The following is a 13,030-nucleotide window of genomic DNA, read 5'->3' on the forward strand; positions in this document are numbered from 1 at the left end:
ACTCACACTGGCAGGCGCGCGTGCGCACGCCCGCGCGCCCCGAGCCTCGGAGTCTCCAGCGCCCCTGAGCAGATCCCACTCTCCCGGGCGCTGCTACTCGCACAGGCTTCCAGCCGCCACGGGGCGTCCTCTGTCTGCGGCAGCGGCGGCGGCGGCGGCGGCGGCGGCGCGAGCGGGCGGCTGCAGCCTAGCCGGCTCTCGCTAGGCTCCGCGCCCCGGACGGAGTCCGGCAGGAGCGCGATCGGAAGGAGACGCCGGGGCGAGGAGGAGCCGCGCCGCGCCCGGCGCTCGCTTTGCCTCGAATCCCCCCCCTCCCCCGCCAGCACCGCGGCCCCAGGTAAGCGGCTCCGCGGCCCGCAGCATCCACCCCGGGGCGTCGGGACTCGCAGCCCAGGGGGAGGGGGTGGGGGGTTCCCGGTCCCGCCCCCGCCGCGGCCCGGGAACCAGGCACCGAGGGGAGTGGGCGAGGGGGGAGGGGAGCGGAGCCGGAGGTGAGGCTGAAAGGCGGCGGTGTGGGGTGTCCCCCGGCGCCCTTCCCCACCGCTCCCCGGGGCTCCCGCACTTTTCCGAGCCGGGGGTGCCCGGCTCCCCACGCAGCTCTTCTCCGCTCTGTTCGCCGCGGGCCCGCCAGCGTCCGCGCCGGCCACGCACCAACCGCCTCCCCTGCACCTTGGACAGCGCACCCCGCCGCCAGCCTCCCGGGGACCGCACCGGGGACCCTGTCCCGCCCGCGCCTCCGGCTGTCCCCTTCTTTCCACACCGTCCCCCCCCCTCCCACTCCTGTCTTGCATAGCATCTCCCCGCCGTGGCGATCTCCACTCCGGCGCGGGCCAGAAACTTTCCTCCCCGCCCGATCTGAGCGAGATACTATTGTTGTTATTTGTGTCTGTCCCCTTCGCCCGGAACCGGACACACGGGCCGCTCTTCCCCCAGCGGGCGATCGCCTGCCCTGCCCAGTCCGACCCCGCACCGGGCAGCTGGACTCGGACCCCGGGCCGGCGCCTGGGCAGCTGGACACCCGCGGGTTCCCCGCCTCTCTGGACACGTGCACTCCTCCCACGGACGCGGCCCCTCCCGGACCACCCTGTGTCCTCCCCCTGCACGGCCACGGCCACCCCATAGGTTGGACACCCGGGATCGCGGGCTCCGATTGGCTGGTGGCGTAACCCCGCCTCCTTGGAGGGGGGCGCTTCTGGAGTGTTGTGGTTGTCATCCCGCGGCGAGCACATGGGGGAAGTGGGGTCGACAGGTGGGGAAGCCCAGCCCCGTGACACCGGCGTCCCGGTGTGTGGAACCCGGCCACCCTCATTCCTCCAGACTGCACCTTTCTCCCCCGACCCCCTCCGCCGTCTTCCACTGTTATAACATTAAATTTTTAAAAACATTTTGCTGAGATGATGTTTGTTCGGTGGTAGCGATTTTATTTTTTTTAAAGTAGCTTTAGGAGGATGCAGGAAACAAGAGGAGAGCAAACTGGGTTGCGGGATTTGAGTTTGGTCCTTTGGAGGGAGTCAGGAATGGTGCTTGAGGGTTCTGAAGTGGGTGGAGAAGGGGGAAGAAGAAAGGAAATTGATTGATGGCAGAGGCCCCGGGTGCTCAGGAAGCCAAAGAAGAGGGAAGTGGTGGGCCATTTGTAGAGTGAGAGGTGAAGGAGTCCCTGCCTCTAGTGGGACGCAGCTGCGTCCTGCTGAAGACCGCTCTCTGGAAAAGTAGTAATTTTGTCTAGTACTTAGGTCGTGATTAACACACTTCGCTTTTGTTTTGCTGGCGTTGCACTCTTGATAGGAGACTTACAGTAATAATGTCTGCCCACATAATGGATATTGATTATTCCGCTTTCTTGTAATATGCAGATTTGCAAATGGTAATGAATTTCATCCCTCTAGAGGGAAGCATTAGTTAAAGTGCTTTTGAGATATCGTGAGAGAAGACGGATGGGCATTGTGTGAAATCCAGAGACTGTCCTGACATTGTGTAGCGGCGTTCCAAAAAAACAAAAAAAACCCGTAGAAATGACTTTGATTTCTCTTCATTTCAAAGCCTCATTGCCTCTGGCATTTTCGAGCTTTAATTCCCTCAGGCTGTTTTGATGTTTTGTCCGAACATCCTAAGAATATTGTGATTCTTATCTTCAGTAACCTTGTCCATGCAAAGCAGGCGGCAACGGAGGCAGGGTAATGTTGAGAATTTTCTGTGGGGCACACTGTGTGTTATTTTGTTTGCAAGCTGGTGAAATATGCACGAGGAACATAGCATGACTGTAATTCCCTAGCCACTTGTATCCGAACAAAGTCGAGAATCCTGTGAGGCTATTCCAGGGAGAGCAATTCAATTATTTTTAAGACGAACACATTTTAAAGATTGCTATGTGTAAACAGCAACACCAGTTGAATGGTCTTTGAACACATTTGTAGCACATGTTAAGTAGAACGGCGTGCTTAATGGGCGAGATGAATCAAAGGCGATGACAAAGCCTCCCCATTTTTCGTTACATAAGTGGGAAAGGAGAGCTTTGCTCTCTGGAAGTCTTCATATTCAAGGGGACAGGGTTTGACACATCTGAAGCCATTGCTGTTGCTGAGAAAATGATTCTTACTGTGCTTTTACTTCTCGAGTTCATGCTCCGATTTTCCCCACATGGATTTAGATGCTGGCTGCAGGCCTACAGAATTTACATGTATACTGGCTGGAAAAGGATGTGCGTGAAAGCACAAACACATATGAATATGTGCAAAATACTTGCGCCTGCATACTCTTATGAATCGACACACGTAATTTTAGGGCATGTGCAGTGTAGTCATCTTCATATATACATTATTGTCAGCCTCTGAATTTTTTTTGCTCATCTCTTCTTGTCCGAAAGGTGGCCCTGTTTTAAGCTGTAAAAGCACTATCGCCAGTAGAATTGGCCAATAGATCACAGAAACAGACAATAGTATTTTGTTGCCTGGCAACCACCTACTGTGAATGAAAAAACAAAGCAGTGACAGCTGCTTGCACATCCTGATATACTCAGCCTGTAGTTCAGGCATCGAAGCCCTCCCCAGGAGACACATCTACAAGTTTCATTTCAGACAGGTGAACCTATCTATCTCTTGTTAAAAAATGTTACTAAGATAATTTTGAATTTTTTTGGTCATAATAAGAATTATGTGGATATTGTTGGGTGAAACGAAGCAGCTAATTCCTATTACCCTCTTAAGCCTGGCATGAACAGAAAAACCATCATGGGCGGTGGTTTCGACCCTTCCCGTTCTTCCCTTTAGAATCATTAAATATTGTAAGCACATTTCTCCCACTGTCAGGAGCTCTTAGGATGCTGTAAAAACTTGAGTTAGGTCTCTGATACCTAAATAGATGGCAGCCTTTTACTGCTAAAAGGGAAAGTAGAGAGCGATGATTTCTAGCTTAACATTTAATTCTAAGCATTACCGAGACACAAGGAGGGAATGCAACAGCCTGTTGACAACCCACAGGATAGCTCCCCTGGGGAATACTTGATGATTTTCTCCTCCAAAGTATTTCTTTCTTCTTTATTTACATGGAATTTGTAGCTGAGATTAAACCAGGATACTTAGAAAGGTAGTAGTAATTACAAGTAAAGATCAGTACGGACACGCTAGGCTAGACTGTGGTCTGAGAGGCACTGCACAATTTATTCTGCGTTCCGTCCCAAGAACACATCTCTTTCCCAACACTTGCAAACTCGATGCCTTACTTTTTATTTATGGATTTGAATAATCTTTAGTGCTCTCTTGTTCTGTGTGAGCACGTGTGTGTGTGTGTGTGTGTGTGTGTGTGCCTATACATGTTTTTGTGTGGGGGTGCACCTTTGTGTTCAGGTTCATTCTCCCCCCAGAGACTATCAGGCATACTTGGATGTTGTTCCGTCTACCTAAGGAAGCTCCACTTTATTTTCTGAGACAGGGTCTCTTGCTGGACGCAGGCTTGTGATTAGACTGAATCAGCCGGCCCGAGAGCCCCAGGGATGCACTTGTCTCCATTCTGCCAGTGCTGGGATTACAAGGAAATGCCACTTTTTAAAAATTATATGTGTATTATTATTATTATTATTATTATTATTATTTTCACAACAAATTCAGGTCTTTATGCTTGCTCATCAAGTCATCTACCACCTGCATTATCCTGACAGTCCCAGTGTCTACATTTTGGACAGTGGTGAGATTCAAGGTTGTGTTGGTCGGTTTGTCTTCCTCCAAGAGTTCAGATATTACAGGTAGCTGATGAGTTGCAGGGGTTTCCTTGCCTACATGGTATGTGCCCTGGGGCAGTTAGTGAAGGTGGAAATGACTGTGCGGCATCCTATGCATTTCAGGGTTCTAACAAAGCCCTCTTTCCAGGGGTCCTATGTGTTGGTAGAAGGCAAGTCTCTGTAATTGTAGTCCAGATTGTTCCCGAACTCAGAAATGATCACGGACGTGTTATTGGTGGATTGGTGGCAAACTTAGTCTATGCGCGCATGACTCTAGCATTTCTTCTAACTTAGGAAGTGCACTGTGCACATGATACATTCTGAGGTTCTCTATGCCACTAAAGACTCTGTAATCCCATTGCCTGATGAGAAGAGCCAGCCATTTTAGTACAATACCTTCAGTAGGGGGACCAAAGTGGACTGATTTGGGGGGAGCAATGCAGTGACAGTATTAAGTACCATTGAAGAGGCATTTTCGCCAGAAAAGATGCACTTTAGCAGATTTGTAGGGGAGATAAATTGATTTGCAGCGTGTTTAACCTAGCTTTAGAAGCCTGCTAGTAATTTGTTCTAGCTAGGAAGATTTCCAAACAGAATAGCAGCTTTGCAGATTCCAAGTGAACGTCTCTGATTTACCCAAATGAAAACACAAAACATTTTCCATTTTCTGAGTAGTCTGTCCTCGACAGGTACTTGTTTTGGAACTTCAAAGATTAATCTTAATTTCAAAGTTATTTAAGAAAAAAATTCTGAACCATTTCTAAATGCGTTTGCGTAGTATGATGTTAAATATTTGGTAGTCATACTTTTAATCTGCTGGAATCTTGGAATTTAGTTTTCCTCTCCTATTTTTCTCATGTAAGATAATGTGTTTATAGGTACAAACAAATCATACCTGGCCCTTAACACCTTTATCTTTCGCTGCTTATATCTTTGTAATAGAATACAGTTAGAATCAGTTTGCTTTTTTTTTTTTAATGTGGTAAAGAGATGGTATAAATAAAAGACGTTTACAGTTTCGATTTCCTTATGTCATCTTCTGCTCTTAGAATCTGTAAATGCTCACCCACCCAAACAGGGTTATTACCAAAAACAAACAGGTAAATGCATAAGCAGCTTGCTGTTGCCACCCTCCGGGCTAGCCAGCCGAGCACCTCTTCTCATTCTTAGATATGTCTTCACTTCTGTGCACATCTCTGTGCAAATGAAGTTAAAGGTCTATAGACTCTTTGGGGCAGAGCCAGTATTTGACAGGAAGATCTGTTTGTGGTCATATTTGCAGGAAAAAAAAAATACTCAGAGATTACACAGAAAGGATCACAGTTAATCTTTTTTTTTTTTTTTAAAGTTTTTACGGTTATTTTGATAATACAGCCAACTGAAACAGCGTTCGGGACATGCAGCAGAGAATGGCATCTGGGAGATGGGTTAGTCCGTCTTCCTTTCTCTCTGTGTAATAATGCAAATATTTCAGTCTTCCTCCAAGGGAAAAGTAGAAGTTTAGGGTATGGAGAAGACATTATTGTCACATACTAATAGCTTTTATTTTAAAGAAATCCGAAATAAGTAACCGAGCCAGTGGTATTTTGGACTATACCTCCTTCCAGTGTGGAGAGTCACATCAAGATTATTGATTTTCCATAAATATAGCTCTCCCTCGTATAGAGCAGCTCTTTAAGAGCCCGCAGCAGCATAACAAAGGTTATGGCTCTAAGTTCGAAGGAATACTTTATTTAGTTGGCACTGGAGGGTGAAGTTTGCGAGCTTCAATGTAATTATCCAGACTGGAATGCAGCCAATGGTTGGTGGCTAACATCCCAAATGGTGAGGAAATAGCCATGGATGAGGTCTTTAGTGACTTCAAGTGCCTGAAGCCTCTGCTTTGGCCTCATTTGCAAGGGGACACCTTGTGCATCTAGAAGGCCTCAGAAGCTGTTGTGCACACAGGGGATAGGTCATGAGTCACCATTGCTGACCAGATGCCCAGGTTTTATAGCCAGTGAGAAAGACCTTTATCCTGATGGTGATGGTGAGTGCGATAGAAGACCTGAGCGTAAGGTCTAACTGCTCATACCTTTACTTTCCCACTTCTTCGCTGTTTGTGTCCTGTATAGAATTTCTGCGTATCAGTAAGTCTCTGTTACTATAAGCTGATGGCCAGAGTATAGGTGGAGTATTCCTCATCGGAAAACCTAGAGTCCACAAGTAAAAAATTCCACAGCCGACGTTATAGGGGTGGGGATCGGTGGCTGTCAGAATGTGGGTGTACTGAAAATACAGGGTAAAGTTTTCTGCAGGTACATGGATGTAAAATATGACTGAATTTTATGTTTGGGTCTCATCCTTACGGCCTCTCATTATATGTATATAAATATTCACAAATAAAATTCAAAACACTTCTGGTCCTAAACAGTGTTAGATGGTGGATTTCAACCTATGCCTTCTAAAGGGATCCCTGTCTTTTGTATACAGTGATCAGTATACAGTTGTCTGGTTCTAGTAGTGAAATGGTACTTACTATTTTATCAGCTGAGAGCCAATTTTTCTTTTTCTTCTAGGGGCACTTTCAAAGCCTTCTTTGCGATTATTTCTTCAACAAACATTTACTGAGCATTTACTATGTGAATGGAGCTGTATTTGGCCCCGGGGTTTATATTCTTAATACATCATTCCAGCTATTTGAACAGAACATTTTTACTTGTAGAAAAGTGCACAAATGCATTGTGCTCTTCAGGGGAATGGTCACGGTCCACCAAAGGTCTTGAACTTCAGTTAGATCTGTCAGCCCACCTCAAGTCTGCCTGTTCAGAGGCCTCTCATGATATGCTTGTCACAGGACTTGTTTGCAGGTTCTACCAAGACCATGTGGGGAATGTGTAGGGACATGTCCAGGGGGAGTGGACAGAGTCAGCTTCATATTCGGTGTCAGACACTCCATGTTCCAGTACTAGTTTATAGAATTCTTCTGCAGATATCTCCTATTTTCTACCCAGGGCTGTTTCCTCTCATATGTTGGATAGTTTGGTAAGGCAGCCTCTGGAATGGACCTCCTCAGAACTGAGCTTTGTCGTATCCTAGGCCATGATAACCATCATAGCCACGATGGATGCTCTGTTTTATCTCCCGGAAGTTCCACCTTGAAACTGCTCCTCAGTAACCCCGGGAGGCTGCATTAGCTTGGGGACTGGTGGCTGTGTCACTGCCCGCCATCCTGCTAGTTCTTCGTGGGATTCCTTTCCAGAGAGATGGCTTGCACTTAAATTCTGTTCCAAGGCCTACGTCTGTGGAGTCCCACACAAGAGATAGTGGAACCTGCTGTATTTTCTATGTATTTATTTCTTTTTTGTCATGAGGCAAGTTGGGAGACCCAGTGTTGGGTGATAGAGTGCTACGGAAGGTTATGAATGAGGGCATTGCACTTCAGCTCTGGAGCTTAGAAAGATCACTCTGGCAGATGTGTGGGGAATAGATTAATAGGAGAAGGATTGGGGGCACGGAGACCAGCTGGGAAGTAGCTCTGCCCAGGCAAGCAGCGATAAGCACTTATGCAAAGGTAGCAATGAGCTCTTAGGCTGCGGATGGAGATGCAGGAAAGGACTTGAGATGCAGTTCAATGCAATGCAGCCCAGGAAAGTGAGCACAACACAGGCACCTGGGACATGCCCGTTACAGGTCCATTAGCTCATTGCCATGCTCGAGGGTCATAGGGGAGTGTGTTCAGTCTTCCACCCTGCCCTGTCCCTCTGCTCTGCTCATCAGACTTGACAGACCTGGACTGTCAACAGACCCTTGCTAGCTTATAATCATACCCAGGTTCTTGAGAGGGAAACTGCACCATCCAGGAATAAATAAAAGAAGACAAAAAGATAAATTACAGCGTATAAATAATTCACCATCAAGTCATTAAAGGAAGAACATTATATTTTCCAGGAAGGATTTGGGGAGTGATAGGGAACAATTGGAGAGATCTTTGATGCATGTTAACATTGTGATGGATAATGATTTTCTTTCTCCCTTGCTTGTGGCCAGGAAGTGATGTTCATCCACCATCAGTTTCCAGGAGAGGGACAAGACTCCATGCACTTATGTCTATTGTTTTCCCTGCTGCTCTGATAGCGGGTATTTTAGCTAAGTGAATGAATGGTAGCTGAGGTGGGGCTGGCTTTTTCCTTCTTGTTCTGTCGTAATCCCCAGCTCCTGACTGCAGTTTCTCTTGCCAGTTTTTTAGTCCACAAGCTCCCAAAGGAGATCAAGGGGTACAGAGACTGAGAGAAAGAAAGCAGAAATCCATAAAGAGAACTATTTTTGAATTAAATGCTTAATTATGAAATGAGCGAGTTAGAGCTTGTTAGATGATATGAAATAAGATAAGGCGCCTTCTAATTAGTATTGTGTGAATGCTAATATTCTGGCTCTGTCTGAGGTAAGACAGAAGCTGAATAATCAAACAAGGGCAGCCTATCACCATCCTATTTTTTTAAAAGTGCCATTGAGTCAATGACAAACAAAGACTAAATTATGAAAAGCTAAAGAATGGGTCAGCCAAGAGCTTGCTGGTATATGATTATCAGGGAGAACAAAGAGTCAGGACAGCAAAAATACCATGCATGTGAGCATTGTGGAGGACAGGGGCAGCATGGGAGAAAAACAATGCAATGGAAGAGGCCTTGCCGAGGGAGGATGTTGTACGTATGTGGACAGAGTTTGAACTGAATTATACTTTTCACTTCTAGGTAATGGTGGGCTCACACAATATGTAAGAAACAATATGGAGATCTTCTGTATCTCTTTAGCTAGATCCTGCAAGGACAAAGTCTCGTAGAACAGAGCATATAGTATAGCCTTATAGCTAGGATGTTGAGTTAATGTAATCCTCTTGTACTGAGACTTCTCAAGGTCTTCTTGTTTACAAATGCTTGTATGATACCCATCTCTTTGTCACTGGCTCAAGATAAGATCTGGAAATTGCTAGGTAGACGGGGCTGGCGGGCCTCAGTATTCAAGACCCTTCTGGCGCTGCCTCTCGAGTGTTGAGGTTATAGGTGTGAATCACGACATGAGACTCTGGACTTATTTTTAAAAGTCAGATTATTTTTCATTCTAGAGTTTCAGAGAGTCACCTGTCTGGACTAGTTCTGGCTAAATTATAACTGAAGAATGGATAATACAGAGTAAGCTCTCCTGGTGTCTTCCTGCCCTGGGATTCTGTAGAATGACAACAGGAGCCAGCTGAACATGGCAGGAATGCCAGCTTCAGTTGCTTTGTTTGCTCCTGTGACCAGCGCGTGGCCCCCAAATGGCTTGTTTTATAATAGAAGCTTGCTCATGGAAACCCATCAGGATGCCTGCTCTTTCCCTAGCTTTCTATCCTTCGCTCCTCAGCTGGGTACAGTGCTCTTTGTACTTTCCTCCTCTTCTCTGTTTAGGGAGGAGCTCACTCCTGCAGACGACCTTCCTCAGCTTCCACAGCAGCAGGTGGGAAACGGTAGTGAGAATGGCAAACCCATGTTTATCTTTGCTTTGGGCATCATCCCTCATGGCAGGCCACCTCCTCTGCGAACTCACTCATACTCCCACGTGTCTTCTCTCATTCTCACTGCTTCTTAGTGATGCAGATCAAGGCTGTGGGACCTCCATCTTATGCTGTGGTCCCTACAGCTTCCTGCTCTTAAGAACCTCTGGATCAGGCCCAGTTGCTGAAGACAATGGTGGCACAAAGCTTGTGGGAGGAACCACCCAATAATTGCGGTGACTTAAGGCCCGCTCCACGGGGAACCCATACCTGACTTGGGTGACCAAGAATCTAAAATTAGTTAGCCCAGGGACCCAGGGCCAAACCAGATAATCCAAGTCTAAAAGGAAAAGAAATGTAGTGATAAAACGACTCCTACTGATTTTCCGCTCTACCCAGTTCGGCGCATCGTTCAGCCATCGCCAGAGAAGCGTCTTCCTGCAGCCGATGGGAGCAAATGTAGAGACCCACTGCCCCTAGACACGGCACAGAGAGTGAGAGACCTCAGAACTCTCAGCCCTAAGTGGGTTGTCTCTATCAAATTCCTCCCCTGAGAGTTCAGGACTCTGCAGAAGAGGAGGCAGAAAGAGTGTAAGTGTCAGAGGGGATGGAGGCCAGCAAGAGAGCAAGGCCCTCTAAATCAACATGAGCACAGCTCATGAACTCACAGCAATGGAAGCACCACGCACAGGGCCCGCACCAGGCCCTCTGTGTCTGTCTTATAGCTTCCAGTTCAGTGTACATATGGGATCCCTGAGCGTGCAAATGAGTAGGTATTGGATTCTCTTTTCCTTCTGGTAGTTTGTCTTGCCCAAAGTTGATGTAATAATGGCTTTTCATTTTTTACTATATTTTTAATAGATGAATGAATGAATGAATGAATGAATGAATGAATGAATGAATGAAAGAAAACCTAGCCACTAGGATAAAGGTTAGCAACTGAGCTGTCATTTATACCTGTTGGAAGAGGGAAAAAATCTGTTTTCTCCAATGGGTTGACACTGGGTGTATCATCCACTTCAGGGCAGGCCTCATGTTCAGGAGTAGTTGACCAGGAGATAGTATACTCCATGTTTCTTTGCTTTGTTTTTTGTTTGTTTGTTCTTTATGTGCTTTTATTTGGTTACAGTTTTTTTTTCTTTTGTGTGTTTTCTTTTTTGTTGGTGTCGTTGTTCCATTTTATTTTTGTTTTTTGAGAAAGACCTTGAAGTTGGATGGATAGGGAGGGGAGAGAGTCTGGAGGAGCTTGGGAAGGGAAGACCATGATCAAAATATATTTAAATTTAAGAATTGTTTTAAATAGTAAAGAATTAATAAAAAGACCCTCGAGCTGATGGCTTGAAGCCCTCCATTCCCCTATCATCTCAATAAGCAATTTTCTATTGTTTCCTCATCGGGAAAGCTTTAAAGATCTTTGTGTTTTCCTAGGTAGACATCCCTCCATTCTGTAAAGCATGGGGACGATGTAATTCTGATAATCCTGCATTCGTCATCACGCCACTGTCCCTCACAGTTTCCATCCCTTGTCTGACTTCAGTACTTAGTTCCCAAGTACCAGGTTTCCTTTGTCAAATGATTTGGCATTCTGGCAGTTTCTTTCCAACGTGTCTGTTACTGTCTCCTGCCACCACCACCGGCCCTGCTAACTTTCCCTTCTGCCAGTAGTTCTTTATGAGAGCGTGTCTGTGAAATACCATTGGCACATTAACATACTGGCTTCATGACTCCCTCGAGAGTGTTCCTGGGCCTGTGGGTCATGCCTCTGCTGCGTCTGGGTTCCCATGTTCTGGCATTGCACTCGTCTGTACCAGGGTGCTTTTTGTATGCTTTGTCAGACTCCCCCACCTCCCTCCCACAGATGTGTGTGCATTTCTGTAACCAACACAGCAATGAGAACGCTGATGAGCCTGCATGAGAAAGAAGGGAACCAGAGTCAGGTAGCCTTGTTAGCTATAAAGCAAGTTTCAAAGGCACGTCAGGGAGCCACCAGAGCTGGGACTGTAATGTACTCACACCACCTCGTGGAAGGTGCCACGGAAGAGTGTCTTGGCATCCTGATAGGTGGCATCCTGATAGTGACTGCCCAGGCACACCTCCTCCCCAAACGCAGTCCTATTGGCTGTCACCAAAGATGGTTCTTGAGCATCTTTGTCTATTCTCTAGGGCTCCCAGCCAAAGGTGCTGCAGCCTTTTGTTTAAAAAAAAAATTAGAGATATCTTCAACTAAGATTCTCGAGGGCACACGAGCCGTCTGAAGTGCTCTGTCCTTAGGTGCCAGAGTGGCCCACTGACTGTGGCAGCCTGCATGGTGTGTATTCTTAGAATTAACAGCCATCTGCATTGTCACCAGCCATACAGATGCAGAGCCTGGAAAAGTGCAAAGCCTTGGTAAAATAATTTAAGTATTGAAGGAATGCCTTTGGATCATCCAGCCATTGAATATGTCCCTCTGGCTTCACAGCAGGCACCGGGCTCGGGAATGTTTTTGTGGGTTGGTGCACATGAACAGACAGATCTTTTGGGGACCTGCCCATAAGGCTCCTTGCTGGCCTCTGCTCCCTGTAATGATAAGAAGTGGTGAGCGCCGGGCTGTAGGTTGTGGATTAGGTGGCTCTGGGTGAGTTGACAATGGGAAAGAAATAAGCTTATTTCAGATGAGCATAAGCTTCAAGGCAAGTAATTAAGACACACTCCAGCTTCATGGGAAAATTAGGATTCTAGTTAATACAAGTGCCGGGCTGGAAAGAGGCGAGTCACCCGCTCACCTGTAATCAACAAGGAACTGTTGAGAAACAAAGCAGCAATTACACTGTAGCTGGTGTGACTTTCTCCTCTTTCCCTTTCTGTTTTATCTCAGACCTGACAGAGTCCAGATTACTTTTTTTTTCCCTGTTGACACTATGCATCTTTCTTCGAGAGAGCCATGCCTATGTGAGAGAAAATAATGGTTTCTTGCGTTGTTCCGCCTCTTCCACCCCAGAAGCCTAATCTTTTTACCTAGTGATAGCAGAGATGTACTTCCGCTTTCCTGGTTACACAGCTATGTGCAGCAGTGTGAGGTCAGAGTTTTCAAGTGAACACTTCTAAGTTTATGACACCCAGCTCCGACACAGAACACATAGTAGGTGTTTGGAAGCCAGAGAGTCTGCTGTTTCTATCTGTTCGTCAAAGCATTCCCCACTGTTGAATGCTGAGCGAACACTAAGTTGCTGATTCTTAACAGCTTGTCTTGAAAGTATTATTTTTGACCCATCTATTTTACATCTCACACAGCATTGTGACCTAGTTGTCTATTCATTTTGTAG

At 46.6% G+C, this 13,030-nt stretch overlaps 1 protein-coding gene across 3 annotated transcripts in view; it reads left to right on the forward strand.

The window, feature by feature from the left end:
* The first annotated feature begins 226 nt into the window (after positions 1-226).
* Enox1 (ecto-NOX disulfide-thiol exchanger 1) overlaps positions 227-13,030 on the forward strand; it is a 557,275-nt gene continuing 544,471 nt past the window's right edge. For all 3 annotated transcript variants that reach the window (XM_055609746.1, XM_055609749.1, XM_055609750.1), the window contains exon 1: positions 227-337. The gene's annotated coding sequence lies outside the window, so the exon portion shown is untranslated. The remainder of the gene's footprint in view (positions 338-13,030) is intronic.

Source organism: Psammomys obesus, unplaced genomic scaffold (assembly GCF_907164565.1).
Source record: "Psammomys obesus unplaced genomic scaffold, mPsaObe1.curated_primary_1811, whole genome shotgun sequence".
NCBI classification, from domain to species: Eukaryota; Metazoa; Chordata; class Mammalia; order Rodentia; family Muridae; genus Psammomys; species Psammomys obesus.